The 17983-nt window shown below is 43.5% G+C and overlaps 1 protein-coding gene across 5 annotated transcripts in view; it reads left to right on the top strand.

Moving 5' to 3' along the window:
* The window catches only part of INKA2 (inka box actin regulator 2), a 68525-nt gene that overhangs the window by 43437 nt on the left and 7105 nt on the right, over positions 1-17983 (top strand). The window contains exon 1 of one of the 5 annotated variants that reach the window (XM_063955361.1): positions 290-360. The exons of 3 other annotated variants lie outside the window; for them this stretch is intronic. The gene's annotated coding sequence lies outside the window, so the exon portion shown is untranslated. Of the gene's footprint in view, positions 1-289; positions 361-451; positions 547-17983 lie in introns of those variants that run through there. One more of the 5 variants, XM_063955360.1, reaches the window with a different exon arrangement.

The following is a 17983-nucleotide window of genomic DNA, read 5'->3' as shown; positions in this document are numbered from 1 at the left end:
TGGGGATTATTAAAGTAAGAAAAGGATAAGCACATGAGGGAAGAGAGCCCTACTCGTGAGAGCTTACATTCTAAGGGGAGGGGTAGACAGGGGTGACACAGATGGGGTACATAGAGAGCGTAGAACAGAGAGTTAGGATGAGATTTGGCTGGGTTTGGTAAAGAAATGGGTCTTAAGAGCCCGTTTGAAGTTTTGTAGAGAGGAGGAGAGTCTGAGGGGGAGAGGTAAAGAATTCTAGAGGAAGGGAGCAGCACGTGAAAAATCTTGGAGGTAGGAGTGGGAGGAAGTAATCAGAAGACAGGAGAGTCGACGTGCATTAGCAGAGCAAAGAGAACTGGTGGGAGAGTAAAGGGAGATAAGGTCAGAGATGTAAATGGGAGAGGAGTGGATGAGTGCTTTGTAAGTGAGTGTGAGAAGTTTGAATTGGATTCTGAAAGTGAAGGGAAGCCAGAGAAGGGCTTGTAGGAGAGGGGAGGTGGACGTAGTGCATTTGGTGAGGAAGATAAGCCGGGCAGCAGCATTGAGGATAGATTGGAATGGAGAAAGGTAATTGTCACCTCCCAGTCACTGCCCAGGAATGCCCAATACATTCCAGACTAGTCTTTGCAGCTTATTGTGGGATGCATGCTCTGTGTACTTTGTAGAGATTTAGACGCATGTGGTTGTAACAAATCGCTAATTGACATGCATATCAGCATTGCATGTAACTTAGACTCAGCCCAGTGTATAGTTTCCCCTTTGTGTTGGAGCAATGTATGGGGAATGGCTGCTGTGCAGGAACGATGCTGCTATTGGGGTCTGCTCCCATGCTAATGGGCAGCTGGACAGGCAGCATTCTGGGTTCTTCTGTCTCTGTTTCTAGGATTTGTTTAAAGATAAATAACATTTAATTTTTGCAATGCTTTAATGTGGTATCTCACATTCTTTGTCTTATGATTATTCCATTCCAGTCTGTGCTTATAGAAAAGATTGAGTACTAGGTTTAGTGTTTCACATTGACCTAGAAATGGGAACATTGTATCAAAAATGTCAGCAAATATAGCAGAGAAACGTAAGTGGTTATTGTTGGACTGTAACTACTGACAGCTGATACTTGCTGGGTGGCCTTTAAAGGGAATCTATTCCTTAAAAATGCCTAACAGACACTTACCCGCCCAAACACTGAACACATTATTTATGCACACCTATTATTATAATACAGTCCCTCAATACTGATTTTACTTGCATTTGTTATCACTTGGTCAAAGGTTTCTAATTGTGCCATAGATATAAAATAGTGTTATATATAATAATGTTGTATAATCAATGTATAAAAGTATTACAGTGTAACACAATCAGCTGTCACAGGCTTTGGTGAAGATGCAATGATCTTTATTTCAGTGTTCGTCTGTTATATTCATAGATCATTTTGCAATATAATCTATGTCCAACCAGTTTTGTCATTTACACGTAAGGCTGGATTTCAAACATGGGATGTACAGTATGGTAAATGTAAGGTATACTGTAATATAAGATTGAGACTAATGCACAATAATGGTGCTTGTGTCTATTTATAGGGGATGTCTTTATTGAAATTAGGTATTTAGGACCCTATTCAGATTCAGTCGCTACTGATATGCAATCGCATCTCTCTATGTCCTGCTGTAGTGTGCACGTGCAGGACCCGCACTGCGCGTGCGTGGGCCGGGAAAATGCGATCACATCTCACTATGTGAACACCTCACTAACAGGTAGAGGCATCCGTAGTGAGGAATGGGGTGGCGATGCAGCATTCCGGGGCATTTGACAAGGCGTTAGGCAGGTCAACAGAAATGGGGGTAGGTTTGGGGCATTTGGCCTGGCTGCAAAGGCAGGGGGCTTCCACAAATCAGCAATACGATCGCAGTTAAATTGCGTTTTTACCTGTTTTTTCCCAGATCGTACACGGGTTGCCGGCTGTGTGAAAGGGTCTGACCTGGGTTTTTCAAAATGGGCTGCGGTAAACATCGCAAATTGGCTGAGCTGGTGGGGCACTGGCTGATTAACTGAGCGTCCAGGTCTCCCTGATTGGCTGAGCGGGCGGGGCACTGGTGCTGCCGTCTGATGTCACAATTGTGCTGCACAAATGAGACATAAGATTGTGCCAGGTAGCACAGTGTAAGCAGCTGCTCTCATTTGCTGTGTAAAACAGCAAGAACTCAAGAACTCCGGGCTACTCAGTAGCAATTAGTCGGCCATGGTTAATGCAACGCATTGAGCAGTCACCACCCACTCTTCATGACCTCATCTCTGTGTGCCATAAAAACAGTCCATTTCTTATGACACACAGTATATTGCAGGGCTGACCCGGGTTCTGTGTGAAAGGGGTCGACCCGGGAATATTCCTGGTTAAATGTGCCGTGTGAAAGGGGGTTAGGAGCTTTAACCCAGGTCCAACCCATTTTGACAAATCTGGGAATTTTAGATTTTTTCTGTCTGAAAGTGGTATCAGAAAGGTATTTGTTTCTGTATTTGTGTAATGGACCTTACTCAGAGATGGACACAGCCAGATCTGCATCCATCTCCTCACATGCTGGGTGCCACCCAGCACAGGGCAAGGTCACCCAGCATGTGTGATGGTCCGCCTTCCGATGCATCTGCAATTATATTGCAGATGCATCAAGTTAATTTTGACCCCTGGCTGTCAGGTGGTCTGCCACCATTTTTATAATTGACGCAGCTGCGTTTGACGTCATGCAGCCACCTTGAAAATGCTCCTGGCCTACCCCCATTTGGCCCGCACGTGAAACGATGCATCACCGCTGTCAATCACATTGTGGTGATGCGGCCGCAAGGTGTAGGGTCACTTACACGCACTGCAGACCACCGGAATGTAGCCGCTGTGTACAGACACGCAGCTGCATTCGGACCTGAATAACCCCCATAGAGAGAAAGCTTCTTTGTATCATAAGATACTGTGGGGGAGATGTATGAAACAGTGAAGAGTGGAGAAGTTGCCCATGGCAACCAATCAGCTTTGAGGTGGCATTTTCCAAGTACATTCTATAAAATGATAGGTAGAAGCTGGCTGCTATGGGTAACTTCTTCACTGGTCCCCTTCACTATTTTCACTGCTTGATACATCAACCCATACTGTATGTTCCACTTCCTACTGCTCAGAGTACAGCAGTGGTGATCTGGTGCCATGCGCGCCTGCCATGGTGTGTGTGGCATTCAAATGAGAAAAGAACGGAACAGGGGCATGTGGACATTGCTGCTTGAGCATGCACACTCTCTCCCAATTTTTACCAAAGTAAATTTTTGGGAGATACGCTGCTTGCATTCATATAGCAATGAATTCAACAAATGTGTAAATAGAAGAAATAAATATATTGTCATTAGTTTCTGCTTCACTGTATGTTGCAGATGTCTGGCTGGGAAGGTGTTAATATAGCTACGAGGTGATTTCATTCTGTGCATAGACAGCAGTTGGTGTCAGTCAGCTCCAGCTGGTCTTTCCCATGTACTTCCTCTCTTAGACTGGTTTACAGCTTCCGGCAATCACATCTGGTTTCTTCCTAAGTTTTCACACACAGAAAAACCTAAACAAGGAGACATCTGGGCCTGACATGTCCGTCACTTTTGGCCGGATAAGGAACAATAGATACATATCCTATTGTTATGTCAGAATGAATGTCTGGCGAGTCATATGAACAGTGCTGTGCTACTGATATATGAGAGGAAACAGTCCAATCTGAAAAGCTGAACAGAGCAGATCATTTTAATTTACTTCGCATTACAACAATTCTTTAATATCTATTCCAATTTTATAATCATGATCACATTAAATTGAATTACAGACTGTATAAATAAACGGTGGGTAAACTTAAATACGAGGGTAGTTCAATAAGTAAGGTAACAAGACCTCTTACATGTGTAAATGTTCTCTATTTCATTCTAATTACCCATCAGGCCAGAGCGGGTAGACCACTGCTTCCCCGCACAGCCATTAGACTGTGCCTCATATCAGTCATACTGCCCCAATATCAGTTGTAAGATGGCGGAAACATGGTCACACATTGAGGTGGGTAGTGTGATCAGATTTCTACATCTAAAGGGCAAGTCAGCAGCTAAAATACATTGCCAACTTGTTGAGGTGTACAATGATAATGTCATGTCATGGAAACAAGTTTAAGTCTGGCGCACTGCCTTGCCTCACTCACGTGAGTTGTTACAGCACTACCATTGGGTGGTACTGGACCATCCTCCCTACAGCCCTGATCTGGCACTGACTGATTTCCATCTCTTTGAACCATTGAAGAAGCACTTGGGTGGTAGGTGGAAGGTGATTCGCAACCGCTGGTGAAGTTCAGCAAGTGGTCATGTCCTGCTTCAGCCGCTTGGCACTGATTTCTTCTATGCCAGATACAGTAGATGCCTTGGTCTGCCGATGGATAAAATGCTTAGACGGGTATGGGGATTATGTGGAAAAATGTTAATTTTTTTACTGAACCACCCTTGTATATTATAGACCTTCCAACAGTCATGATATAAGCCCCCAACTCCCCTCCGCCTTTTTTTCCACCGATTAGGGTTTTTGTTCAGATTACAGGAAAGTGGGGAGTTGGAGTGTATCTTTTATGCCTCTCATACCTTTTGTAGGGGTCTTTAGGCAAAAAGGTTCAGAAGCATTTGGAATGCCTCCAGGGGGTTTGGTATATTATGTCAAAAGTCATCATGTCGGCATTAATAAGGATGAAATGGTTGAATTGTTGATATATTTAGCACGTCAACAGTGACCATGTAAACATTCTGCATGTTGACACGGGTGACATGGTGACAAGATAAAATATCCACATACATAAAATCCTTGGTGGCCTAATGATCATTTACCTGTTCCTATCAGCAGCAGCAGGGCGTAGCTATCATAGGTGTGGGGAGTGCAGCTGCTGTTGGTCCCAGAGCTGAGAGGGGCCCACCTTCCCTGTCACCATTTTGTGATACATAGGGGGTCTTACAAACTTTTACCATGGGGCCTACAATATATCTAGTTATGCCCCTGGACCAGCTCATTGTAATGTGGTATAAAATAAACTGGAGGGCATTATAATGTTACATAATATGCACTGGGGCACTGTAATGTGGTGCAATATGAAGTGGAGGTACTATAGCGTGGCATAATAATAACTGTGGCACTGTAATGTGGCACAATATAAAGCGGAGGTACTATAGTGTGGCATAATATGAACTGGGGCACAGTAATGTTGCACGATAAGTGGGGTCCCTGCTACAAAGAGGAGTCACTCGAGAAGCATTGGGATAGGGGCCCCTTCAAAATGTTGCTATGGGTTCCACAAAGTTCTGACTAAGCCCCTGGTCTTCTGAGTCTCAGCTGCCGCTTGAAGAGTAGTGCTGGCAGAGGCATCAGATGAGTATCATTTTGGTATGTACTCTCCCACTAATCCTAACCATCACCTAGTGCCAAACCTCCCCCACCATAGCCTATACCCAACCTCTCCCCTAGTGCTTAATCTTATCTCTCCTGGCAACACCTGGCATTCTAAGAATGTAGACATTTCACATGTCAACATTTCTGATGTTGACATTGTGAACATGTTGACTTTCAGAGGATGTCAACATGGTGACTGTCAATAAGCTGACTGGATACTGCCCCCAGGGGTATGTTTCAGAAGCTAACGTGATGTGACTACTTGCCAATGTAGTGTGACCACACCACTCTTCCTGATTCGGTAGACCCAACTTCCCAGACTTTTCTATGAAAAATAAAATGTGGTGGGAGGGTCACATCACATTGATGGAGTGCTGTATCAACAAAATCGTGTACAGCACTTCTGAAGTACTAGATCACCCTCAACGAACCCTCCCCTGAACACCCCACTACAGTGGTAGCGTGGCAGTGACGGTGAGCATGAAATGCCATCCAACATTTCAGCACTTAGGGGAAACTCCTGGCTCTTTGGGTGTGGTTGAACAGCCCTCAAGAATTGGGGTTGTCACAGCCCAACCTGAACTTTTAATTTGTATGAACTGTTCATTCTGCAATACAGAGATTGAATACAGAAGCAGATCATTAATGAAGCATAAAATAAAGCAAGCAAAAAGAAAGTTGTAAAATGTGTGAAATTACTACTGTTAACAAAAGTCTAAAAAAAAAAAAAAATGGTTACTGGTTTCTACATTGCTTGGTGCACCAACAGTACAGTATAATTGGTTTCTGTTAATGTATTTTGCTTTTGTAATGTTTATGGCTATATACTGAATGTAAGTGAGAAGAAAGACACTTTTTCAGACCACATCTCATAGAGAATGAACAAACACAACCTTGGCTGCCTATATATTAAAAATACATATTCATACTGACAGCTTTGCTTAAACTGATGTCCATTTAATTTTTATTAACACAAAATGGGCCTATGTTTCATATGGGCTATTATTTAAAAAATAAAATGCATAGTGCACACAGTAGATACCCACAGAGATACAATTTTATACTTTCTTCTTAATATTTTCTGCACTTACTAGCAGTGTATAAGAGTGGCGCCCCGCTGGGTATGGGGCTGTACAGGTTGTGTTGTTCTGTCAGTAGAGAGCATGACTCCCTCCTGAGCTTGCAAGTAACACAGTGCATGCATCATTACTAACTGTGGTTTCTGGGTAGCGACCAGTTGACATATGGCTACAGGTTCATCTCTGAGCCTATCAGAACTTGGTTTCCTACTTAGCCCTTGACAGGAGGGAGGCGGTGGCCTAATGAAGTGAGCAGAACATGCTGAGCTTTTGATGAGTGGATATTACAGCTGGCTTTTTGCCACTCAACTCAGCTCATCAGAAGCTGTCAGTACTACTTAACCTGTTCAGTGCCCCAGTTCCCACCTTCTCAGATAGATGTGCATCTTAATCTGTGATATGGAACATACATCATTACATGAAGAGGGAAAAGAATTTGCTGTAGTAGAGTACCCAATCATGACCGATCACCAGTCATAGTCTACATCATGTTGTACTACCATTATGGTTTTCTCCTTTTATTGCACTCACAGAACTATTCTCCGACCATATGTAGTAACGGTACAGATAATAGTTATGCTGGCCATATACACAATGATACTGCAGCTAGTATCTGGCAATTAAACCTGACATTTCCAGAGTATATTGCAGGAAACTGGCACCAAAGTCAGCTAATAACTCTATCATAAACATTAGCATGCATGTTTGTAAGTGTAGTACGATAAAGACCACAAATAGACTTTTTAGGCCTCTGCATTTGTCCATCTTCTGACTTATCTAACAGGACCCAATGATCCTATGTGTGTGACTAAACTGGACATTAATCCTGTTGCCCTGTGTTTGCACAGTGAAGCCAGAGGAACGTAAGCAGTGAACATAATTCTTCCCAAACTTTAGGACTTCTGTCTATTTATCAAATCTACCCCTCACCCAACCTGGTGAAAGCTATCATAATGTTTTTGTTTGTTTGTTTGTTTGTTTGTTTTTTACAATTTTCATTTTACATTTAAGCATTGTATTTTTTTGGGTGTTGAATCAGAAACTGTAAGCCGAAGTACGAGATCCCAGATCCAGTGCACAGACGGGCACTGGCAAGAAAGCGCCCATATGCCAACGTGCCAAAAGGATGCAGGGGACAGGTACTACTTACCAGGGCATTATGGAGAGGCCCAGTGGGGCCCCTTCTCAGCTGCTTTCCCCATTTACAGTGCTGCTGAGTCATTTTTTTTTATTTCTCAGAGGGGGCTTGGCCATGCCTCCTGTCTTTGGTCACACCCCTCGCCAGTACCCACGCCCCGTTCGGCTCTCGATGGCCCTGCTGACATTTGGTGATTGACAACAATAGAAAATCTTCATTTAAGAGGGGTCTTCATAAATAAACTTCTAACTCATAGGCGTTTCTATAGTGGATGCAGTGTGTGCAATGCACATGGGCCCACACCGCACATCCTGCATCCACATATTATACTTATCCCTCTGGAGTACCGCGGTGGTGGCCCTCCAGTGCGGATACAAATCACTTGGAAAATGGCCGCTGAGGCCATTTCCGAGTGATTTGTACACCATGTTCCTGGAGACCTGGTCATGCACAGCAGACTCTGCCAGACTTATGCCAGAGTCTACTTGCTGCTGGAGAGGAGGTGCCCCACAACAGAGGCTGCATGCGGGTCCCCTCCTCTCTTGAAACACCCCTGCTCTAACTCATGTAGAATCAGCCAAACTTGAAACCCATAGTGACGTTTTAAATGTCCAAGGCATAACAGGTACTATTTTGTTTCCAATTTTTGGTCAATATTGCTAATGTTAAAGCTCACATTAGTGTTCTATTGCTATTAGTATGGATATCTGTGAGATAAATAAATAACAATTGTGAAGCAGTGTGGCTTTGGGTGGGAAATGCCGGCAATTAGGATGCAGCATTGGGTAGGAAATGCCAGTGGTTGGGATGCAGTGGTCGGTCAGAAGACCGACCACAGCATCCCGATGCTTAGAATACCAACATGGGGAAGGTAAGTATACTTACCTTACCCCAAAGCGCCCCTAACCCTAACCATCCCTACTCACAGCCTAAACTACTTACACACGGAACGACAGAACAAACAATGTGGGCGTTCCCGGTCAAACGGAACGACCAATCCTTTAAAAAAATCATTCCGAGTGTATGCAAGAGAATGATGCCAATGCGTGCACCCGCTGGTCGCTAGCGACAGCCTCAGATCTTTTGTATATGCAAGAAGATCTGAGGCTGTCAATGACGATGCGGCTGTCAGTGACGATGCGGAACCCACTCCCCCACCCCCCTGAGCCGTCATTCGTCGCTGCCGGCATCGGCAAGTGTGTATGCACTTGCCGATGTCGGCCCCGCCGCCGGATTCCGTTGTGGACGATGTTCAATCGTCACGTGTCTACCCACCTTAACCCATGTAGCATAATCTTAACCCTCTCTGGTGGTGCCTAAACCTAACCCCTCCTTCCCGCAGATTAAATTTAACACTCCTTCCCCGCAGCCTAACCCTAACACTCTCTGAAGGTGCCTAAATCTAACCTCCCCCCCTAGCCCATCCCGCGGATTTATATTATATATTATTATATATAAATACATATACATAATTGGATTGGGTATACATATATTGGAGCGTCTGATATATGGTTTTGTGTGTATATATTTTTATATATATATACACGGATTATATTTGTAATAGTTACTGATATGTTTTCGCCAGTGTGACACAGCAAGGACACAATGTAAATGCACAAACTGGTATAAGTACAAAGTGCATACCGCAAAACAGACAAAATAAGCTCTACTCCAGATCCATCCACCAAACACCACTCTGATCCACCTGGAGATGCCCATTTTGTACAAAACTCCATTGGTATATTAAAATGACATTTGCAATGCTTTAAAAGGCGCTTATAGTAGCCTGGAATCCCCTAGCAGGATGCACTAAAGTTTGCAATACAGTACTGTTTTTATTGAGAATGTTTTAATATACAATATGATTATATTGTTGAAAATCGAGCCAGAATCTTCCTGCCAAAATCTGTATTTATAGACTTTAACTATTTTATTTTTGTCTGTTACATTTTTTTGTTACCATTACATGTAAAAGTGGTATAGCTCAGGCTGGAATGGGTTAAGCTGTCTGGCTGTGTCTTAATCGGAAGGGACAGGATAATGACAGTCAGCATTACTGTCATCTGGAATGGCAAAGTAACAGTGTTCCAGAGAACAAATGGATGAATATATACTTGAGCCTGGTGCATTATCTTCAAAATGGACTAATGTCAGCCATCCCAATCAGTGAGTGATAATAACATTTGTGTATTTCAGCTTTATCCACCTGCTTGCTACGAAGGAGTATTATGATCTTAGAATTCATGCCTACGGCTCCCATCTATATATATTCAGAGTGTTTGCCTCAGCTAACCAGCTACAGACAGCCTCTAACACTATGCATGCTTGCGTGCTAAAGCTGCATCTTTTAAATAAGAACACATTGCATTGTAAGAGCAGAGCCATGATCCTTCTGACCTTCCAGTCATCTTGAAATCTCATTCTTTTTAAAAGCTTACAAAAGATCACATAGAACTCCGCTGAGGAATGTAGCTGGAATGTTTTAGTCTCTTTTATTACAGTACTAGCAATAGTGACATACAGTATAATATACAAACAATTATCAAGTTTCTTTCATACACTTAAAAGCAGTGTTTACATAGCAGCAAGATTATGTGAGGCACAGTCATTTCTGACTACTTTCCTTGACATAGAATCACCTAATTGATGTAAAACTGCAGTAAAGCACTGAATAAGGTTTTACAAGATATTAGGGTACATTTACTAAAGCTTCTAAAACAGAGAATTGGTGATGTTGCCAATAGCAACCAATTAGATGCTGTCTATCATTTCTTTATTGCCTTTTAGAAAATGATAAACAGCATCTAATTGGTTGCTACATACCCTCCAACATGACTCATTCCATTAGGTACAAAATGCTCTGTTCCTGGACTTTCTTCCACTGGTGGCTCAAGAGGTGGGGCTGCAGCACAGTCCAAAATTCAAAGAGGGGAGCCACACCAACTGCTGCCCCAAACACTGCCAAATATCGCTGGCCAGGACTCACTGGCAGTTGGTGTGGCTCCCCTGTTTGATTTTTGGACTGTGCTGCAGCCCCACCTCTGTAACTGCCACTGGCAAGAAAGTCCAGGAACAGAGCATTTTGTACCTAATGAAATGGGTCAAGTTGGAGGGTATATTGCTATGGATAACATCACCAGGGCCACCATCAAGGGGTAGTACCGGGCCCAGACAGAAAGGGTGCCTGGGTCTGCAGCTGCGAATGAGGACGAATGAGGAGTAGTGTGAGTGCACTCTGATTGGCAGCCTCACTTGTCTCACAGAGCAGCTACTATACACTGAAGCATGCCGCCGGTGCTATAATCTACCTAGCAGCCACGAAGCCAGCTTTAAAGTGGTAATTTCGGTCTGGTCAGAGCTCACTCCTCCTTACCTGCCGTCTCCTCCCAGTTTCTCCATCCTCCTCACATGTCCCATCCCTGCTCCATTCCTCACCTGCCTCCAGATTCTGCTGCTGCTGCTGCTGCTGCTGGCACTGTGTTGTTTATTCTCTTTCTGCAGGGAACCCTCTCGTCTCGGTGCAGTGTGACTATGTGTTGAGCAGAAACTGAGGGTGACTGGTTGATAGCATCACTGCTCACACCGCAAAGTTATGTCCAGGGCTCCTGCTTGGCCTGTATCAGAGGTCTAGGGATGTTGTGATCGAGGTGGCAACCTCCATCCAGACTCAATCACGGTATTCTGCTTGTGGCCAGACTCGGGGAAAGGAAGCAGATCACCCCAATAAAGTGAGGACCAGGGTTCGCAAGCAGTTTACCCTAATAAAAAATTATATATATATATATATATATATATATATATATATATATATATATATATATATATTTATACATATCCCAAAATCCGGCACTCCACGAGAACAAACTTGTAACTTTACCGGGTGCCCTCCAGAGATCATGTCAAATGGCGTGTCTCATACAAACTTCCAACGGCGGCACTCCGGACGGGTAAATGACTTTCAAATAGAGTGCATTTCTTTGCAAATAAATGCAGTCTATTTGAAAGTCATTTACCCGTCCGGAGTGCCGCCGTTGGAAATATATATATATATATATATATATATATATATATATATATATATATGTATGTATGTATGTATGTATGTATGTATGTATGTATGTATGTATGTATGTATATGTATATATATATATAGCAGTGAATCCAGCACTCATGCAATGAAAGAAGCTTCGCCCGGTGCCCTCACATTTGCAGCAGCAAAATGTAGGAAGAGAGGTGTGTGGCACTCACAACTAATGAAGAATGACTGGACCACAACTGGATATCAATGTTTCAATTATAAAATTGTCATCAGGATACACCTGATGACAATTTTATAATTAAGACGTTGATATCCAGTTGTATGCACCAGGGTGAGCCATTCTCTTGCTAGCTTGCACAACAGTAGCAGTGTGGTGGCTGATGCCTGCAGAGCTTGCACTTTAATACTAGATTAGACCATTGACCTCCTGCATTTGTTTGACTCTCCTTTCCCTCACTAATCTTTTTCTGTAGCAAGCTTTTCAGTGTAACCCCAGGGCCGGCGCTTCCATTAGGCAGCTTTAGGCAGCTGCCTATGGGCGCCGGGACCTGAGGGGGCGGTACGCTGAGGCTGCCAGGAGCATTTTGGTCATTTTGACAGTAAGCCGCCCCCTCCCTCTCCCCCCACTCGGCCCTGTAGCCATGCAATAGCAGCAGCAGGGCACCCGGCGGCATGGACACACATAGCAGCGCTGCGGGTAGCCCTGCAACGCTGCTAAGCTGACTGACAGTAACCCCTATGCCCTGCAGGGTGTTAATGGTTTCTTTTTATACTGAGCTTACCTCTCCCTCATCCATTTCTTTTTAAAACTGGTTTATGCATCAGTTGATACCCCACCCAACTGTAGCTCCACCCACATCCACAGCACTTTCCCCAGGGGACCTATTTTTTCAGTCCTGGGCCCCACAATTTCTGATGGCGGCTCTGAACATCACCAATTCTCTGTTTTAGAGGCTTTAGTAAATTTACCCCATTGTGTCTCCATGCCTTGTATCTGGTGTATTCTAGAATATGTTGGTATTATAGCAGTCTATTGTGGTAAGGTGATAAGGGCAGCTATGGGAAAGCTAGCATATAGGGCAGGCATTCCCAACCACGGTCCTCAAGGCACTCCAACAGTGCAGGTTTTAGTGATATCCAGGCTTCAGCACAGATGGTTAAATAAAAATTACTGAGCTACTAATTAAGTCACCTGTGCTGAAGCCTGGATATCACTAAATCCTGCACTGTTAGTGTGCCTTGAGGACCGTGGTTGGGAATGCCTGATATAGGGCCTAATTCAGATCTGATTGCAGCAGCAAATTTGTTAGTAAATGGGCAAAACCATGGGGGTAATTCCAAGTTGATCGCAGCAGGAAATTTTTTAGCAGTTGGGCAAAACCATGTGCACTGCAGGGGAGGCAGATATAACATGTGCAGATAGAGTTAGATTTGGGTGGGTTATTTTGTTTCTGTGCAGGGTTAATACTGGCTGCTTTATTTTTACACTGCAATTTAGATTGCAGATTGAACACACCACACCCAAATCTAACTCTCTCTGCACATGTTAAATCTGCCTCCCCTGCAGTGCACATGGTTTTGGTTAACTGCTAAAAAATTTCCTGCTGCAATCAACTTGGAATTACCCCCCATGTGCACTGCAGGGGGGTGGGGGTCCAGATATAACATGTGCAGAGAGAGTTGGATTTGGGTGGGGTGTGTTCAAACTGAAATCTAAATTGCAGTGTAAAAATAAAGCAGCCAGTATTTCCCTGCACAGAAACAATATAACTCACCCAAATCTAACTCTCTCTGCACATGTTATATCTGCCCCACCTGCAGTGCAAATGGGGCCTAATTCTGACCTGTTCGCTGGGCAGCGATTTTTGCAGCCCTGCGATCAGATAGTCGCCGCCTACTGGGGTAGTTTATTTTAGCTGTGCAAGTGTGTGAACGCATGTGTAGCAGAGCTGTACAAACTGATTTTGTGCGGTCTCTGCGCAGCCCAGGACTTACTTAGCTGCTGCGATCATTTCAGCCTGTCCAGGACCAAAATTGACGTCAGACCCCCTCCCTTCCAACGCTTGGACACGCCTGTGTTTTTCCAGACACTCCCTGAAAACGGTCAGTTGCCACCCACAAACGCCCTCTTCCTGTCAGTCACCCTGCTATCACTAGTGCGATCATTTCTTTTGCACCATCCCGTCACTATGCACCCATCCCCGTTGCTGCGGTCCGTCGTGCCTGCGCATTGCGGTGCATGCGCAGTTTGGACCTGATCCCAGGCTGTGAGAAAATGCAGCCCAGCGATCAGGTCTGAATTACCCCCATGGTTTTTGCCCTTTTCCTAACAAATTTGCTGCTGCGATCAGGTCTGAATTAGGCCCATAGATAAGACACCACCAGCAAATACAGTGGGTGCTGTGTTCAGGGTGTAACATAACAATTATATTTTTGCGAAACTGGCAGTCAGTCTTAATATTTCAGCCTCAGAGCCCCCTGTCCTACCCATTACTATGACAGGCTCAATGCCCCACCATGCCCCTTGAAAATGACATCTTCAGAGCCCCCTTAATACGCCTAATTCAGCATGGATCGTTAATCTGAGAAATTGCAGTTGTCTGCAAGTAGAAAGATGCCGCCCTGACAGAAAGAAAAAAAACTCCTGTGCAAATTCGCAATACACTCGCAGATGCATACAAAAATTACGGAACATCAAAAAGTTTTTGCCATCTGAGCAACTGTGAGTAGGTCTGAGGCTGCAACTAATCTGCGACTAAGATAGGCTGGAAGTGGTCTGCGTTGACATCAGAGACCCTCCCCAAAAACACCTGGGCATGCCTGCGCTTTTTCTGACACACCCACAAAATGACAGGTTTCCGCCCACAAACGCCAGCTTCCTGACAGTTAAACAGCGGCAGCATTGCGTTTACTATCTGTATGCATTTTCTGTCGCTATTACCGCTTGCACGTGTGCAATGCGAACACTACGCAAGTGCAGTCATTCGTTAATCAACCCATTTGCGATTTCTCTTAATTAGCGATCCATGCTGAATTAGGCCCTTAGTCCGCTGTTTCTGTGGCTTTGTTTTATATGACGGCACTGCAGGTACAATAAAGATCTCACTAACTCCAAGTATATTGCAGCAAGCAAAATGGAAAAGTCAGTCTTTCTGGGCTTGTAATAATGACACCATTTATTATATAAATACAGACTGTGTAATGGTTAATAGTTAGCATTACTGCCTCACAACACTGAGGTTGTAGGTTCGATTCACACCATGGCCCCAACTGTGTGGAGTTTGTATATTCTCTCCGTATCTGCGTGGGTTTCCTCCAGGTACTCCACTTTCCGCCCTCAATCCCAAAATATACTGGTAGGTTGACTCCCGACAAAAATTAACCCTAGTGTGTGTGCTAGACCAGTACATGTGATAGGGAATATAGATTGTAAGCTCCACTGGGGCAGGGACTGATGTGAATGGACAAATATTCTCTGTAAAGCGCTGCGGAATATGTGTGCGCTATATAAATAACTGGTCATAAATAAATATGTGTTGACCATTGTCATGTAGACGATTTGAACTGTTTAACCTGTCGACCTTAAGCACCATTGACCTTTTACATGTTGACATTTTAACCAGGTTGACTTTTTGTACCTGTCAACCTATTGACTGTTGCCCTTTCATCCGGACACCCCTTGATATGCCAGCCGGAGATACCCCTTGATATGCTACCCGCAGCATATCTAGGGATATGCTACCCGCAGCATTCCTCTCAAGACTTATATTCACCTATTGTCAGCAGGTTCCATCTACACAATCAGCATTTCAGTCACTCCTCAAACCCATGCCTGGCAGGAAGCTGCTACGGGTGGGCTGAAGCAGGAGAGAGGGCTGGGTCACTGCACCGGTGACATCACTGTCAGTCACTGTGTACTAATCCTGGACACCACCCATCTGGAATTAGGCAGCCTCCGGAGGAATCCTGGACAGAAGTGATCTACAGCCAAACGTCCAGAGATCACTGGTTGTACATGTTGTGACATGTCTGCAAAATAAATTCTATTTTTTTGTGATGCCAATGCGTCATCTGAAAGGCAAAAAACAGCCTATATACTATATACCCATCGTCCAAAGCTAAGTAGAGACCTGTGCAAATCCATGTAAATAAAGATATGACAGACAGAAATACAAGTGCATGATGCTACATGGGCCTTTGCAGTACTTATAAATTGCATTGTAGATAGTGAATGACCTTTGCTGTGTAGTTGAAGCCATTTTGTAGGTGCTTAAATTGGCAACTGTGTAAGAAAAAAGTATATGGAGTTTGTGGACTGGAACTAAAGAACACAAGTCTTATTTGTCCGACTTGTTCAGTAAATTAGCACTGCAACTTAATATACTATATTTATTGAAATGTATTTGGGATAAGTGTGATACTGTATGAGGGGACATTCAATGTTGCATCCAGAAAGCTGTCATTTTGACATGAACGGCCCCTCATAATACTGCGCAATAGGCTACACAATACACTTGATGTCTTGATAGCATTCAACTTCAACATGTTACATAATGTAAATGGCATAATACAAATTATTGTTTTTTAATATTGCACTAATCAAAACTCAGGATTGCAAAAGGGTTAATTCATTCAGTGATGTGTGCTGTGTTTCTCATTGCATGTCAATAAAAGAATCTCAGGAGGAAGGGAGACTGAAATTTATCAAACCTTCACATTAAGCCAGAGCTAAATACTTTGCAGGAAAGGCTACTATCGTAAAACCGCAGGCAGCTGTCATGGTGTATTGATCATCATGCAGACTCTCATTTCAGAGTGGGAAACCTGATATCACAAGTGGGCCAAGAAAAGTGACAGGGAGGAAGGAATGAGAGTGTGAGATTGATACTACAGAAATATTATACGCTGGAAAGCCTGCTAACAAAGCAGTTATATGATAGCTTGGCGCAATTGTAGAACACTTGCTATCTCTTCATGTATAATATCCTGCCCCTAGAGATGACTATTAAAGAGGAGCAAGACCTAAAAAAAATGAAAAATGTATTTTAAAAGTCAGTGTAGTCACACATGTCACTTTGATAGATGAGTTTTATATGGCTCTACCAAGAAAGCACTTGGTACTTGAGCTGTGTACAGTAGAGACTAGAATAGGTTATATAATGAAACTGTTCTGCTCTCATTGCATATGCCTAATAAATGTGACATATAAATGATTCAAAAGATGAAAATATAGTCTGCTCACACAATGCTGCTCACTGGAAATTTGTTTTTCCCTGAATAAAGTTGGTAAGGACCTGTGCACAAAATGGTTTGTGACTACGTTTGTGTAAATGCATTTTCTTGCAGGTTAGCGCGTAGCTTTGTGAGCTATTTGCTTTCTTTGGTGGTTTAGAGCTCGTTTACCAAAGGGCTATTGATTGACTGTTCCAATGCTCAATAAATAATAATAATAATAATAATAATAATAAAAAAATAAATGCTTTAGCCCATACCGACAATGAACCAGAATCCTATAGAATTTACATTGCATGGGTACTATGGGGCTATTTTGCAGACAGTTTTATTGATTTTAAGCTCTGTGCGTGCTCTGTAGCTGAGCCCACACATCTAAGGGGTGACTCAGAATTGTACGCGTCTGAGGTGCAACTCCACTTGCAGATAAATGGGTGCAATGGGGCATCCAAAGCTAGGCTAAGTTTGTTAGGGCGAGTAGACAGAATTGCTGCCTTTACTGAGTTGTAGGTATGCAGAAATTGTATCTAATTTCTAACGAACTTCTTACCATCTTTTTCAGTCTCCTCTACAGGGCTTATGTCATTAGGTCCTGCCCCCACCACAGGAGAATGCGAGGAGGGGACAGGGATAAAATGATGTGATTCACGTCATTTAGTCCCGCCCCCTCCACACAGCACTGCAATTCCGGTGATTATCTTCCCACCCTGCCTGCTTAACTAGCAAGTGGGCAGGGTGCGAAAGATCTGCCTACTACTTTTCCGGGGGACTACCCGTAAAATTGGGAGTCTCCTGCAAATTCTGGCAGAGTGGGTAAGTATGGTCTGGTGTAATAGAGCATTGATAATGATGGCGGCTATTTGGACAGATGAATGCATGAAACTCGGCATACGGGCAAATATGTGCATTTACGTTCATGCAAGCAGGGACTAACTTAACTAACTTACATTTGCTCCCTTTATTAGCTAGAAGGTTTCACCTGATATATGATGCCTTGTCTTTCTAATTATTTGTAGTTATTTACAAATATATGTACCTATGTTACTTATTATCTTCATCAACTTCTGTGGTAGACTGGTCTTTTTCAT

The sequence above is a fragment of the Pseudophryne corroboree genome, chromosome 2, assembly GCF_028390025.1.
Source record: "Pseudophryne corroboree isolate aPseCor3 chromosome 2, aPseCor3.hap2, whole genome shotgun sequence".
Lineage (NCBI taxonomy): Eukaryota > Metazoa > Chordata > Amphibia > Anura > Myobatrachidae > Pseudophryne > Pseudophryne corroboree.
The sequence above is the reverse complement of the archived record's forward strand: the minus strand, read 5'-3'. Positions and strand labels throughout refer to the sequence as shown.